The sequence below is a fragment of the Bubalus bubalis genome, chromosome 4 (assembly GCF_019923935.1).
Source record: "Bubalus bubalis isolate 160015118507 breed Murrah chromosome 4, NDDB_SH_1, whole genome shotgun sequence".
In the NCBI taxonomy this organism is placed as follows: Eukaryota; Metazoa; Chordata; class Mammalia; order Artiodactyla; family Bovidae; genus Bubalus; species Bubalus bubalis.
In genome coordinates, this window is record NC_059160.1 from 72,204,141 (window position 1) to 72,219,842 (window position 15,702).

At 44.1% G+C, this 15,702-nt stretch overlaps 1 long non-coding RNA gene across 1 annotated transcript; it reads right to left on the bottom strand.

Annotated features, from left to right (window-relative positions):
- Nucleotides 1-322: 322 nt before the first annotated feature.
- LOC123333268 lies at nucleotides 323-12,313 on the bottom strand. The gene is made up of 3 exons (XR_006550525.2): nucleotides 11,355-12,313; nucleotides 6,732-6,998; nucleotides 323-5,600 (listed from the first exon to the last, which is right to left on the bottom strand). It is a non-coding gene; the product is annotated as an uncharacterized LOC123333268 (long non-coding RNA).
- Between the last annotated feature and the right edge of the window lie 3,389 nt (nucleotides 12,314-15,702).

Here is a 15,702-nt window from a genome sequence, read left to right on the forward strand (position 1 = left end):
GGCAGAGCTGGTGGTGATGTCCGAAGTCCGTTTCTCCTGCTGAACAAAGGGCTGTCTATGAACAGAGAGGATGGGATACCCCTCCCCCATTCCCCACCCCCTCAACCGGCCCCATTCAGAGGTGAAAGCAGCCTGTGTCCATGCCTCACTAGGGTTTCCCCTTCCTTTGAGAGGAGAACATTCTTAAGGCAGATTTTCAAGCTGAAGTCATCCAGAACAAAAGCTGCTTGCCAGCTGGGGCCCGGCTGCCCGGCGCCCCTCCCCCTGCAGCCCGGGCGCCATTACTGCCTAATGGAAGAGGGGTGTGAAGGCTTCCGGTGCAACATCTGGCTGGGGCCACTGTCAGCTGGGGAGACCGAGACCAGCGACTGCCCCATCTGATTCCTTGAGATTGCTGGAGGTGCCTCGGAAGCCGCAGAGAAAGTGAGAAGCAGGAGAGGCCACCCTGGGTGAGGCTGTCGGGAAGGCCGCAGCCAGCCTCCTTCTTCCCCTGCCCGCCACGAGGAGACCTATGCTCGGCCCACAGCTATGATCTCGGGTCCTTGAGAAAGAGGGGCGGCCCCTGCTTAGTACCTGAGGGGCTGGAGGGCCGGCTGGGGGCCTCCTGAGCAGCCAAACTCAGTTTGTTCTCATGTACTCAGGTCAGGGTTTCGCAGATTCCTCTCATGTTCTCTCTCCCACCCCCTTCCGAAGGACCCTCCTGTTCTCCCAGTCTGTTATTATCTCCCTTCAACGGTGGAGCTGGGACAGTAGACTCTATTCCAGAGCTTTCTGTTTGCGTCTTTGCTGTCTGCTAAAGACAGTTGTCCTGACAAAAGATTTCTGATGGTAACACCTAGCTGTGGTCAAGGAAGTTTGTTTTTCAGATTTTAACAATGACTTCTGAAAACCAAGAAAAAACTCAAGAGGAACCAGTGGAAATTTCAAGTTCTGTGGTCGGCTTTGGGGGCGGCCTTGCATTTCAGTAATTCCTCAAATCAGTTCCACCTAGACATTGAGTCCAGGTCTGATTTTCTTCCTTCTTGAGGCCCTGGAGTTTATACCCAGAACATAAGTTTGGATTTTTGGAGGGTCCATGCTGGCTGGTGAAGCATCTGTAACCTAGCTGCAGACCAACACAGCAGACGTTATCTTAATGGTACTGATAGATCAGGAGTGTCACACATCATTAAAATAGCTGATTGATTAGAGGAAAATAATTAGCTTGCCAGTGACTTGCTAGAAAGCTTTTTGACATACCAAGAAGTAGATATGGAAGGGATGAGGGGTCATCCATCTTTTGATCATTTGTTTTTCCTTTAAGGTGATGAAAAAGGCCCTGATAACCCGTAGGAAAGGGAAGAAATATAAACAAGTTCTGGTTCTTCTTTGCCATTTACTCAGAGAAAAGCTATCTGCAGACTTTCTGGAGTGTGGTGTGTTTATTACAGTTACATAGATACACTCCTTTAAATCAAACACGCTGTTAGTGCCTTGGAGTTGTAAATCAGTGGTTCTTTTCAAGTGACTTGATAGAATGTGATATTCTGCTTTCCCTTGACAGGCTATAAACACAGAAACCTAAATATTATAATCAAGGCCAGCCATTGGCAGGCAGGAACATGAAGAAGGGCATGGAGATTCTAGTGGTTTTTCTATACCCTTCCTGCTTTCTGTGTATCTTTCTCTGGGTGTTCAGAATCATCTTCTTGTCCACTTGGGAGTGAAGTGGACAACCACTTATCCTCAGGATTGATACGGTGTAAAGTGATTTTGTACTCAGAGACATTTGCATTTTAGTTAAAGGCACAAAGAATCTTAAGCCAAAGGATGTCTCTGGAGAGGTATTCTGCTGCTGTGATGGGCCTTCTCACCATCCTGTAATCAAGCTGCTGACTCAGTGCCCCAACACCACCCCATAATACTGCACTCTTGGAGTACAGAGGGTGGAGTAAGAACATATCCCGATCACCTAGGAGCCTTCAGCATATTCTGAGATGTACCTCCTGCCTCCCTTCCTATTCAGACTCTCCAGCATTGGTTCAAAGAGCTACAGATGAATGTATGTTATTATGCTTGTGTTAGAAAATGAGATGGTGGAACTCCATTGTCCTAGGGAACAGTGCAAGTTTGGGAGTAAGCTGAAGTTAGACATTCTACCCCATGAAAGTCATGTGACCTTGGTCACTTAGTGTTCCCGAAACAATAGACTGCTGATTTTACAAAGCCTTATGAAGCTTGCACCAAGAAAGGTAGGACACAATGCTTAGCAAGTAAATATTATTTTTCTTCCCTTTGAAAATACAATTCAGAGTTTAAAGAGTTCTTTTTAAACTCGGAATTACACCTGAATATAATTTGTTGACTTTCAGCTGTTAATCAACTTGTACAGCTTTAAAAAAATATTATTGACTTTCTTTTCTATACATGCTCTTGGAAAGAAAAGAAAATCTCCTATAAACTTTCTTTAGGCAGGATTACTAAAAGTTGTTTGTTTTCCAAAAAAAATTTCCTGTACTTTTTCAATGCATATAGCCCACCCCCTTTTTTTTTTTTTGGAACAATGTTTGCCATCACACCATACACACGTTCTGTTTTGTGGTTTCCTTTTCTCCTCTAATACATCGTGAGCGCTTTCCCGTGTCGTTACACGTGCATGGTGTGTATGTGTTTTATAGTTGCTGCCACTACTAATGAGAGTGCGTAAGTAAGATGGCACTTGCCCCTCTAGGACATATGTCAGTCATTGAAATGACTGCTTCCAAGCAGAAGTAGCGGCTGCTTTGCGGGTTTTATTTTTAATACTCTCACTTCCAAAGCTGGCTCTTGACAAAACCTGAGGTTCTTGTTTGCATTTTTGTCTCTGGTATGGCTGGATCTGGGAATAAGGATGTAGGATGGGTGGCAGATTTCAGCCTACTTCTTCCACTGGCCAGAAGTTCCCCCTGCATTCCTTGACAAAAGGCCATACCTCAAAAGCAGAAAAAAATCCTTCAATCCACCACTGGCCCCACAGCAGTTGTGGCAAAATGGTGTTTGAAAGAATAAATGCATGTATGAGGCAAGTGGCCTTCTGTTCATTCAGAAATAAGGATCCCATGTTGGTTATACATAGTTATTCTCAGCATGACCTTACAGGTAATTTTTAGCTTTCTCTGTCTCTCTTTTTAAAACATATTTGTTTGGTTGTGGGAACTTCCCTTGTGGTGCGTGGGCTCCATAGTTGCAGTGCCCAGGCTTAATTGCTCCACGGCACGTGGGATCTTAGTTCCCAGACTAAGGATTGAACCCTTGTCCCCTGCGCTGCAGGGCAGTTTCTTAATCACTGGACCACAAGGGACGTTCCTTAGCTTTCTCTTTTATGTCACTTAACTTCTCTGTGCCACTGTTTCCTTTCTTGCAAAATGAAGATAATAATAGTACCTATCTTGTAGGGTTCATGAAGTCTTAAATGAATGAATGAATACACAATTTTGCCTGGCAAAGAGCAAGTGCTCATGAACTTAGTTGTCTTCCTTCTCCTTGTCATCATTATGATTATGTGCTTTTCTACACCTTATAAAATTTCTGCAGTAAGTCCAGCTACCCATACACACAATATTTTTTAAAAGAAATCACCCATTGCCAGGGGAGCATAGCCTCTTAGGCCAATGAAGTGAAACAGAATTGAAAGATTGGTTAGATACTAGGAAAAGGAGGTTGCTGATATAGACAGAGATGGAGAGGAAAGAAAACAAGGGAGGCAGAAAGGAAAACCGTGAGAAAGGAGGGGACAAATGATGAGCTGGCCAGAACTCAGGGATGGGGAGGGCCAGGCATGTGTATTTCAAAGTTGCTCCACGGAACATGAGCTAAGGGCTCCCTCCCTCAAGGAGAGAGCTCACAAAACTGCGGCTGCTCCCCATTCCCTTACCCAGTTCGTAAAGAAGAAAGGGGTAGGCAGGGAGAAATGAGAAGAAAGTAAGAGTAGGGAGTGGAAGATGAGAAAATGGAAGCTTGGGAAGGTAAATTGACTTTCAAAGGTCTCAGCTAATTGTTGGCAACCCTGGGTCTGGAACTCAGCTTTCAGGATATCCAACTCATTCCAAGACCTCTCCACCCCACCTATCTTCTCCCTGTACCTAGAGGCTGAAATGTAAACGTAAAACCTGACCTAAGAATTTGGGATCTGCTTCTTAGCCATTAGGGTGGCCATGTATTCAGGGTGGACCAAAGATGCTGGCCAGTGTTTCATCAGTGACTTGCGGAGGATTGGAAACGACCCATGTACCACCACCTGTACTCCACCGCCCTCTCCACCAACTCCCAAGCCTTCTGGTGGTGTTATCTAGACCTGCCTGTCCTTCCAGGGAACAGTCAAGGCCTGTGCCAAGTCAACTGTGTCGTTGATCAGTAGCTCACTGTATTCATTGTGCAAAACATCAGGGAAAGAGTCCATTGGATATTTTAGTTTTATACCAGCCAGTGCACATGCGCTGTCAAAGTGCCCTGGATGAGTAAGACTCAGAAACGTCCTTCATTTCTAGCCTGATGGACCTGGCTTCTGGAATCATAGGCTCTATGAAAATACTATTTGGTGCTACAACTTTCAAACAGGGGTTGCACTTAAGTATAATTTTAATATGTAAGGATAACCGTGTTATTTGCCTGCCACTCATTTGACTGAATTGTTGCCTCAAATACAAATGCATTCCCTGTGAGGGAAACTTGTTCATGTGTGTTTTGGTTTATAAAAGGTCAAGAGTAAACCCTGATAGTAAATCTTCTGTCACCATTCAAGGTCATTTCTGGGGGCCTCCATACCAGGCACACCATGGAGATGGCCAGACCTGTGTTGTGCAAATAATCTAACTTTGATTATTACAAGGAACAAGGGAAAAAGTAAAATTGGCATCCATTAGTTAAGACTATTTCGTGATATTCTCTATGGAAAAAGGTGTGAGTTGTGTTATCTGCTTTCTGGCAGCTCTTACATCCTGCCTCCCCCTAGCCCTGGCAGTGAACAGGGACTGGAGCCCAAGGAAGATCATCAAGTGGGATGAAATCTTGCCACACTTGGGGTTGGTGCAGAGACTGAGACTCGATTCCTTAAGATGATGCCATAATCCATGAGAGGAGGGTTGTTGAGAAAATCAGGGCACTCTGAATCTGTCTAGTTTATACCTCTAGGAGTGATATTTTCATCCCATGTCAAAGCTTTGCAACACCTGAGAAAATAAGTAGGAATGTCTTTGTGGTTATGAACTGTACGTGAATGATGATAATTTTGAGATACGAGCCAAGGTAGAATAGTCCTTATCTTCCTCATTCTTCTCAAGGTTGTGGTCTGGACTTGTTCATGTCGAAAGCCTGTAGCAGGGGACCCATGGAAGCCCCTCTCTCTAGAGGAGACGAGGGTTCCCTTTGTTCTTTCTTGGCCTCTGGAGTCACTGTGGAGCGATGCAGCGTAACACCAGCAGATGGCATGTGGCGTCAGCCTCCCAGGCACTTGAACTTGGGAAAGCCATCTTTTCTCTACCATAAAAGTCAAAATTTTAGTTAGGAATAAAAATGTGCTTGTTTTAGCTATTAGATATTGTGCTTGATCATCTAGCTGTGCCTTTCTATGATGTCCAGGTCACCTGTGATGGAAACAAAACCAAATATAACTCAGACACCATCTCTCTCATTTCTTAAGCTAGAGATGATTAAGACTCACCCTGTTCCTCAACTTGTCCAGGACATTCTTGGGAGCCTCATAGGATGCTGAGGAACGAAATAGCAGAACTAATAACAACAACAAAAAGATTCTGGGGAGAAGAGAAGAGGATGAGACCACCTTCCCAACATGGTCTGAGCACGGAAGTAGATCGTCAGCACAACCCATTCTCCTTTCCCAACCCAACAAAGATACCTGGGACTGAGTGAAGTTTCCCAGAATGCCTGCTGCCAGGGTATAGTTAGAGATCATTGAAAGCATCACTTGGGGTTTTGAAAGCAAGTTATTTCCACACTTAGAAAGCAAGCAGAATTTAATTTCTTTTTTTAGGCCAACACCTTGTGCCTGCCCTCCCTGAGGCCTGGAATACTGAGTCTGGAGCTTTAACAGAGAAGAAACTTCTAGTCCTCTAAGCAGAGCAGAGGGAGGAACAGGTGGAAGTATAAATGCCTGGCTGCATAGGCGTGGATGAGGAAACCCAGAGATCTACCCTCCAGTAGTCTTCAACCAAACCCTGCTGCAGCCTCCGGCTCCACCATCACTTTCTATAGTATGTAGTGTCTCTAAAGCTTGACTCTTTCAGGAACTGTTAGGAGCAAATTGCTCATTAGGAAAAAGTCTTCTTGGGGCTTCTCTGGTGGTTCACTGGTTAAGAATCTGTGGGCCAGTGTGGGGGACAGTTGTTCGATGCCTGTTCTGGGAAGATCCCACATACCACAGGGCAACTAAGCCCAGGCACCACAACTGCTGAAGCCTGAGTGCTCTAGGGCCTGTGCACCACAAGAGAAGCCACCACAGTGAGAAGCCCATGCACTGCCACAGAGAGTAGCCACCACTCGCTGCAACTAGAGAAAGCCAGAGTGCAGCAATGAAGGCCCAGCATAGCCATTAAAAAAAAGGAAAGGAAGAAGTCTTCTTTTGTAGGTGCCTGTCATTCTGTTAAACCCTTACTCTATGGTGTTCATAGTTTCCCTGATTGTTAATCTTACTTTCCCAGGAAAGAAATTCCCAGCATCTCTCACAGCTAGCGAGCAAGCATGCAGCTGAGATTCACCAGTCAAGAGCACCCGCGTTAAACTCTGGTTTGGATGTCAGCCGCTGAAGCAAACAGTCGATTCTGAGCACTGTACATCCATGTTGCAGGTGAAAGTGGAAGCAAAGAGCAGTGGTGGCAGGAGCATCCTCACCAGGTCACTTCTGTGTTCTGAGGAGCCTAGCCTTGTGCCCCTTTTCCTCCAGACCTCCCAAAGAGTCACTGAGCTACTAATAACTCTTCATAATTGCTGCTTAAACCAGTGTGAATGGATTCTATAGTTTGCAACTTAAAAAAAAAGAAAGAACAAAAGAAGAGAAAAGAAAGAAGGAAATGAATTTTAAAAAATTGGCCCATGAAAGCAGGATCTATCAGACTCTAAATTGTGGAATTGGGCTTAGGGGTGGGGGGTGCAATTGGGCAGAGGAAGCAAGGTGTCTTTGTTATGCATCAAGGACTAAGATTAGGGGCCCGCTGACTGTGACCACAACCTAGATAGAGCCTTGTGATGTGGAGCTTTCAAAGGTGACAAAGAGAACTGCTTCTTCATGCCCCAGAGAAGCAATTAGAAACCATGATTCCAAAGTAGTCACCTTAGTAAGACCCCATGCTTTTTCTCCCATTAATTAACAGCTTTCTGTAAGACACCTTGTTGAGACTCATTGGAAAACTTCAAGTTCAGGGGACGTCTCACCATAGGAAGCTATGATTTCAAATTGTTTTGAAGAAGTGGGCATTGAAGAAGGACTAGGAAAGGACTTATGACTAATGTCAGAAGGAAAAGGAGGAAATCTTCGAGTTTAAAGACAGTTCACATAGGACCTTTGGCCATTGTCTGCATGTACTTGCCACTGACGAGAAACAAGGAGAAAAGAAGCCAACTGAGATTTTTAGGAAATCACATTGTCAAAGATGCTTCAAGACTGCCTGGCAAACACCTATGATTTTATCTTGAAAACAAATCCCAGGCCTCTAGGTTCACACCAACAGGAAGAAGTCTATGAAATTTATACATCCCCCATGAAAGCTATGCTCTTTATTACTTGTTGTTGTTGCCATTCAGTTGCTGAGTCGTGTCTGACTCTGCAACCCCGTGGACTGTAGCCTGCCAGGTTCCTCTGTCCATGGGATTTCCCAGGCAAGAATACTGTAGTGGGTTGCCATTTCCTTTTTCAGGGGATCTTCCCAACCCAGGGTTTGAACCTGCGTCTCCTGCATTGGCAGATGGATTCTTTACCACTGATCCACCAGGGAAGCCCTTTATTATTTACCCAGGATGAATTCATGTGGGATATGAATTTGCACATGAATTCATGTGCAAAAATATTACCCTAGGGGGCAGCTTCTAGAATCACCAACCAAGTGCCTGGACTGGGAGCCATTGCTCTCTCTATTCAGCAGGATCTGGTATTTGCTCTTTTTTTTTTTTTTTTAATTTTATTTTATTTTTAAACTTTACATAACTGTATTAGTTTTGCCAAATATCAAAATGAATCCGCCACAGGTATACATGTGTTCCCCATCCTGAACCCTCCTCCCTCCTCCCTCCCCATTCCATCCCTCTGGGTCGTCCCAGTGCACCAGCCCCAAGCATCCAGTATCGTGCATCGAACCTGGACTGGCAACTCGTTTCATATATGATATTGTACATGTTTCAATGCCATTCTCCCAAATCTTCCCACCCTCTCCCTCTCCAACAGAGTCCATAAGACTGTTCTATACATCAGTGTCTCTTTTGCTGTCTCGTACACAGGGTTATTGTTACCATCTTTCTAAATTCCATATATATGCGTTAGTATACTGTATTGGTGTTTTTCTTTCTGGCTTACTTCACTCTGTATAATAGGCTCCAGTTTCATCCACCTCATTAGAACTGATTCAAATGTATTCTTTTTAATGGCTGAATAATACTCCATTGTGTATATGTACCTCAGCTTTCTTATCCATTCATCTGCTGATGGACATCTAGGTTGCTTCCATGTCCTGGCTATTATAAACAGTGCTGCGATGAACATTGGGGTACACGTGTCTCTTTCCCTTCTGGTTTCCTCAGTGTGTATGCCAGTATTTGCTCTTAACGACCACTGAGGTCTACCCTGGCGGCTCAGTGGTTAAGAATCCACCTGTGATGCAGAGGATGCTGGAGATGTGGCTTTGATCCCTAGGTCAGTAAGATCCCCTGGAGAGGCACGGCAACCCACTCCAGTATTCTTGCCTGGATAATCCCACACATAGACGGAGGACCTGGAAGGCTATAGTCAATAGGGTTGCAAAGAGTCAGACCCGACTGAAGCGAGTGAGCATGCACGCAATGACCTCTGAGTAATTCTTATTCTTCTATTTTTTAAACTGAAAGTTTCATAAGTCTTGGTTATCCTGTCTCTTCTCCACCATTGTAAAACAAGTGTGTTGGGAGATGACTTGTCTTTGAGACTTCAGATTTCAGTAAATAACAGTTTTCAAAAAAAGTATTATTAAAAGCCCTTACTATTTTAAATAGAAGATTCATCAGAGGAAGAAAGACCCTAGAATGAGAAGGAATGTGTTCTGGACTTAAAATATTGTTCCGTTATATTAATAAGGACTGAGTTCTAGAAGGGGCTCCAGATATATTAATGGTAAGAATCATTGTGTTATCCTCTTTCCCATCTGTTGGATTTGCTTAACATGTGGTTGATGAGAAGAGAAGTGGTCTAGAGAGAACTAGGGTGGGTTGTAGATAAGATGAGGATTCCCAGGTGGCTCAGTGGGTAAAAGAATTGCCTGCCAATGCAGGAGATGTGGGTTCAGTCCCCAGGGTGGAAAGATCCTCGCGAGGAGGACATGGCAACCCACTCCAGTTTTCTTGTCTGGAGAATCCCATGGACAGAGGAGCCTGGCGAGCTATAGTCCACAAGGTCTCAAAGAGTCGGACACAACTGAAGTGCCCGAGCATGCACACATGTAGATAGGATACGAGTGGCCATTCAAGATGTGGAATAGTAACCTGTGAACAGAAATCATGTTGATCTCTCTGTTCTGTTTGCCCCTCTCAGCTGCTTTCTTATCATGCCCTCCTACTTGGACTCTATCAAAGTGGCCCCATCCTTTTCCTTTCTAACCCAAATCTTATGGCATAGTTAATTTAGAGGACAGTTGAGGTACACATGAAAGTGGCTCAATCCGCTTTGAAGCTGTGGGGAAGGAGTTGAACTAGGCAGTGGATGTGCTGGGGGTGGAGGTAGGAGGGGCTTGTGGTTTCCCTAATGAGCTCTGATTGACAGCTTCTGCTTCTGCTGATCATCTCCAACACGGAAGAGCTGTCTCATTATTTTGGTTCCCTTAATATCTACCCAACCAATCAACTGACTCAATCTAATAAGTAAATAAAAACCAAGACCTTTGTGGGTGTAGCAGAAGGCAGAGGGAAGCCAAGTCTTTTTCAAAGTAATGTAAATAACTTAAAAACCTCAGCATTCTCAAGGCTAGAGAGACTTGGCCATTTCGGCTAATTCAGGTTCTAACTTCCCTCCTCCCCCCCCATTGTTTCTTGGGTCCCTCACTCCTCTTCCTGCTTACTTCTCAGGAGTAATCGGCTCAAACAGACCCTACTAATTATGCCCATATTTGAATGCAGAACAATTTGGCCTTTACTCTATTTTCCCCTCTTCTTCCAGACTCTGGGTCTGATTTATCTTTTTTACACTCAATATCTATTAAAATAGTATAATAAAGACTATACCCGAAGAAGAATTCTGAGGTAGCCGTTATTTATCCATGAACCCTTTCACACAAAGTCAATAACCAGTTGCATTGGTTTTTTGTTGTTTTCTTTTTAGCTTTTACTTAGTGTTAGAATGGCTATTGTTTTGGTCAGAACTACTTATAAAAATTTGCCCAAAATTCAGAAGAGTACAAAGAAGTGAAAAATTTGTAGCCTCGAAAACTCAGTATCTCTTCAGGGCAATCCCCATTTCTCCTCTCATTCATATCTTTAACTTCCTCTCTTTAAGCAAAGGATCATTGGTTGACTTCTTAGGGCTGCCTCACTTAATTTTAGAGAAATATAGATCCTGTCTGAGATCCAAGGAGGTATTTGTCAGCATTAAGGGCCTCCTTCAGCTCCATCCATGCCCATAATATTTGGCAGGTGTTCTTCATAGTTTGTGGTTTGGGATTGTAGCTGTTTCCTTGCTTCATTCATGATAGGAAGATTTTTTTCCTTCTATTTTTGTTCCATTTATTGTTTTCTTTGGCTTTTTAGGAAGAGGAATGGCTAATGTGTTTTTACCCTGCTGTCTTTAACAAGAAGACCAAGGTTTAAAAGTAATTTTGTGTCTGCTTTAAATTTTTTTACTTCAACAAAAGAGAGAAGGAAGGTATTAAAAACTCTAGTTAATTTTCAGTTGTTTAGGTGTCTGATAAAGAAGAACTTCCGTGAACAGCAGTGAGTTCCTCTCGGATGATGGCCTTCCCATGGCACTGGTACCCTGGTTAGAATTTTCCCAGGGAGGGATGGCCTAGCTCCCTGGGAGCTATCACCATAGATTGCCCATGCGGAGAGAGCAGACCGCAAATTACACCAGCTGCAAACACTTACACAGCACATGTAGGAAGGTTACATGCCCAAAGAGGCTGATGCCCAGATACTGAGAGGACTCATACCTCAGTTGTAGAATATCAGGAGCCTACAGAGAAAGACAACCCGTGAGTTACACATCCCTGCTTCGGCTCCATGAGGGCCCATAAACGTCTCCTTCATCCAGATGCCATCTTGAGAACAAAGGAGGGAGAAGCTTAGAAGTCTTTGACTCTGATCGGGAATTTCAATGGTTGAACTGGGTGAATTCAGCACCGCTTCTTTTTTTCACCCTGGAAGAGGTTGTTCAGCAAGTTTATTTCTGCTGTCTGTAGGACTGAGAGCTTCGGAGTAAGATTAAATCAGTTATAGAAAACAAATAAGCTACTGTTTTGGTACATCTGATTTGTGAGATGTAAATCTTGACCCTACAACATCTGTGGTGTCAGCCCCTCTTTCCTCAAGAGGCAGCCTGCTAGAACGAAACTGCATGGGCTTGGGAGCTGACCTCGGTGTACTCCTGGCTGTACCACAAATCGGCTGGGTGATATTGGTTAAAACAATCTTCTAGTTCTAAATTCCATCAGCTCTAAACTGCAGGGGTTGGACCAGATCTGCTATTTTCAAAGGGTCTTTTTGTTTTATTTTATTTTTTAGCTGTGCCCTTTTGTTAAATAAACTCTTATTTAGATGGACAATATATAAAACAGATACATTTGGAGTTTCCTCTGGCAAGTAGGGAGGTGGTGTCAGGGACCACATGTACTTGAGAGCCCCTTGGGCGCCCCCAGGACTTTGTAAGTCACTCCTGAAGGCTATGATCTCTCGTCCTTTTTGATTCTAATCCTCAATGATTCAATATCTGCCCAAGGCCAAAAGGAGCTGGCAGAGGCATGAAATGTTCTGTGGTCCACGGGCATCCAAGGAGATTGGTGCTAACTTGTATTTTGGGGGAGAAGACAACTATCTTAATGTTAAAACACAAAAATTTCCAGAACTTCATGGTGGAGAAGGCAATGGCAACCCACTCCAGTACTCTTCCCTGGAAAATCCCGTGGACGGAGGAGCCTGGTAGGCTGCAGTCCATGGGTTTGCAAAGAGTTGGCCACGACTGAGCGACTTCACTTTGAGTTTTCACTTTTATGCATTGGAGAAGGAAATGGCAACCCACTCCAGTGTTCTTGCCTGCAGAATCCCAGGGACGGGGGAGCCTGGTGGGCTGCCGTCTATGGGGTTGCACAGAGTCAGACACGACTGAAGTGACTTAGCAGCAGCAGCATGGTGAATAGAAGTTCCGTCATTTACAACCAGGAAAAAAACAGCAACAACGACAATAAAAAGCTTGGTGTCACCCATAAACTAGAAACTGGTTGACTATTGTGTGATTAACATGGCAGAGTCATGTCCAAGATTCAGCAACCATTTAGCATTTCATTTGTGCTGGGTGCTGGCTCTGTCATCTGGCTTGAGTCCTGACAGCATCCCAGGAGGTGAGTATGATTTTCATTTTACAGATAAGGCCAGCACATTAAGTAACTTGCTCAAATATCACACACTATTACAGAGAATCACAACTTTTTAGAAAAAAAAAAATTTACTGCCATAAATAAGATGTGCACATATGCTATCAGTGAACCCAAACCATGAACTTCTCATTCCATAGAAACTACCCTTCAGTGACACTCAGAGCATTTTTGCACATGAAATGGATAAGGAAAATGTCTGAGACAAACAATCTGAATTTTAAATGCAGATCAAAGGTTCTTGCTGTGGTGAAAGAAGTCTGTGGGTATTTCAGGGAGGTTCACTAAGAAAGTAGGTATCTTCCTCCACTTTATGGACTTATATTTTAAGAAGCCCAGTCATTCTAGTCCATGCAGAAAAAACTTTCAAACGAATATTTACAATGTGGATCTTATATTAAACATTTGGTTTTATAAACTTGAATATTTGTAAAAGCATATGTCAAATAAATTTTAGTACACAAACTGACGTGTGCAAAACATATCAATTTCTTTTTTTCTTTAAATCGGGTTAGTTTTCTGACTCTCAACTGCCATTCTTCCTCTAAGACGGCAAGAATCTCCATCTCATCCTTGTCAGGAACCCCATCTCCTTTCAAGAGTCACACCAGAAACCAGAGGGTTTACTTGCCGCTGCTGCTGCTAAGTCACTTCAGTCATGTCTGACTCTGTGCGACCCCATAGACGGCAGCCCACCAGGCTCCCCCATCCCTGGAATTCTCCAGGCAAGAACACTGGAGTGGGTTGCCATTTCCTTCTCCAATGCATGAAAGTGAAAAGTGAAAGTGAAGTCACTCAGTTGTGTCTGACTCTAGCGACCCCATGGACCGCAGCCTACCAGGCTCCTCCATCCATGGGATTTTCCAGGCAAGAGTACTGGAGTGGGGTGCCATTGCCTTCTCTGGGGTTTACTTGCAGTGAAGACAATTGAGGAAGAGCCTCTGATCTCCAGTCTTTTAAAGTATCACTGGCATCACTCTGTGATGCTCACACTGGGGCCCTGGGTTTTGGTGGTGCCATTTGTGAGTAGGGGGCTTTGCAGCGGGTACCTCCCTCTAGGCACATCAAGAAGTCATCTCCTCTGGGCAGGGCTAGCTGCATGGTGGCCATGTGACTGTGTCATTTCACAGGGCCCTGAACTCAGAAGAGCCCTGGATTTGTTTTAATGCTCTGTGGTTGCCATCTTGATATTTGGATAAGGACTGCCATGTTTCATTTTGCACTGGATCCCCCAAATTACATAGCTGACCCTGCTGTGGGTTTAAGTCACCACTTCCTCTGCTCACCTTCTCAGCACAGCCTGCTGTCCTGTTTCCCTCTACCACCTTAAGAAGAACTTCTGTCTCTGACTCTCTGCCATTCAGTGCTTCATTCCTCTTTCTTAGAGTCTGGAGGATGTGTTATTTTCTCAATGGCTGTAGGCATTTACAAAAAGATAGGAAGAACTGCAGACTTTTCAGGGGCTTCTGTCTTCCATCCTGCAAAAATCCCTGAGGCAAGGAAGCACACGAGGGACTGGTTCCTACTTGAAATGAGAAAAGCAAAACAAATATGTGGGGAGAAAAATGACACATTAATCTGCCAATAAATTATTGTTACATGTATAGTTGTGTTTTAATTAATGCTAAGTAATTTTCATGATCAGTTTTGATGATTTTGGCCAATAAAATGGATCTCTAGGACCCAAAACATATTGTGCTTAGTCATTCAGTCATGTCCGACTCTCTGTGGCCCTGTGGACTGCAGGCCACCAGGTTCCTCTGTTTATGGAATTTCCCAAGCAAGAATACTGGAGGGGGTTGCCATTTCCTACTCTGGGGGATCTTCCTAACCCAGGGATAGAGCCCACGTCTCTTTTATCTCCTCATTGGCAGGGAGATTCTTTACCACCAGCTCCTGGGAAACCCCAACACGTATTGCTGCACTCATGAAAAGCAAGAATACAGAGATCTAAAGTGGGTGTTTCCAATAGTAGGGTGATCATATACATTCTAGCTTAAACTTGGACATTTTTTTATGTCTTTGTTGCTGTATGCAGACTTTCTCTAGTTGCAATGAGAAGAGGTTACCCTCTAGTTGAGATGTGCAGGCTTCTCATTGTGGTGGCTTCTCTCTCAGAGCACAGGCTCTAGGGTGTTCAGACTTCAGTTGTGGTCCACGCAGGGCTTAGTTGCCCTGTGGCATCTGGGATCTTCCTGGACCAGGGATCAAACCCATCTTCCCTGCACCGGCAGGCGGATTCCCAACCACTGGACCACTAGGAATGTCCCGAACTGGGGCATTTTTGAAAGGGCCACTATTTATAGTTACACTGGAGCTCTAAGAGTGAACTGGGACCGCTTTGGACACACCTTGGCATGCATAGTCCCCCATCTACAGCACAGAGTCAGGACTTGAACAGGTCTGTGTAGCTCATACTCTCTTGATATTAGTTAGGATAATCTGTGGCCAGCTCAGCCAACTGCCATGAGTGCTTTATTCCACATCCATTCAGTTTTGGTCCTGTTGACACGGCCTGAGAAAGACTAGGTTCACAACCAGAGAATTTTATTCATTAAAAGCCCGAGAACTGCATTCCTGAGTTGCAATTGGCCAGTGCTCCAGGCATGAATGGGGGAAGTTTCATCTTCAATATTTACTAAAAACAGACGCTGAAGTTTGAGAAGCAAATGTAAAGTGCTCATTTCAAAAGCCTCTTTATATACATGTTAAATCAGTTTGTGGGAAAGAGACCACAGAGATTGTTTAAACATTCATAATGATGACACAACTGTTCGAAAATATGCGGTTCCTTGTAGTTATATGTGGAATTAATTGCATATGGAGGAAGTTATCTTTTGAAACTGGATTAAAAGGAAATAGTTCATAACTCAGTGATATCAACATGCACACCATTGTACTCGGGACTAAG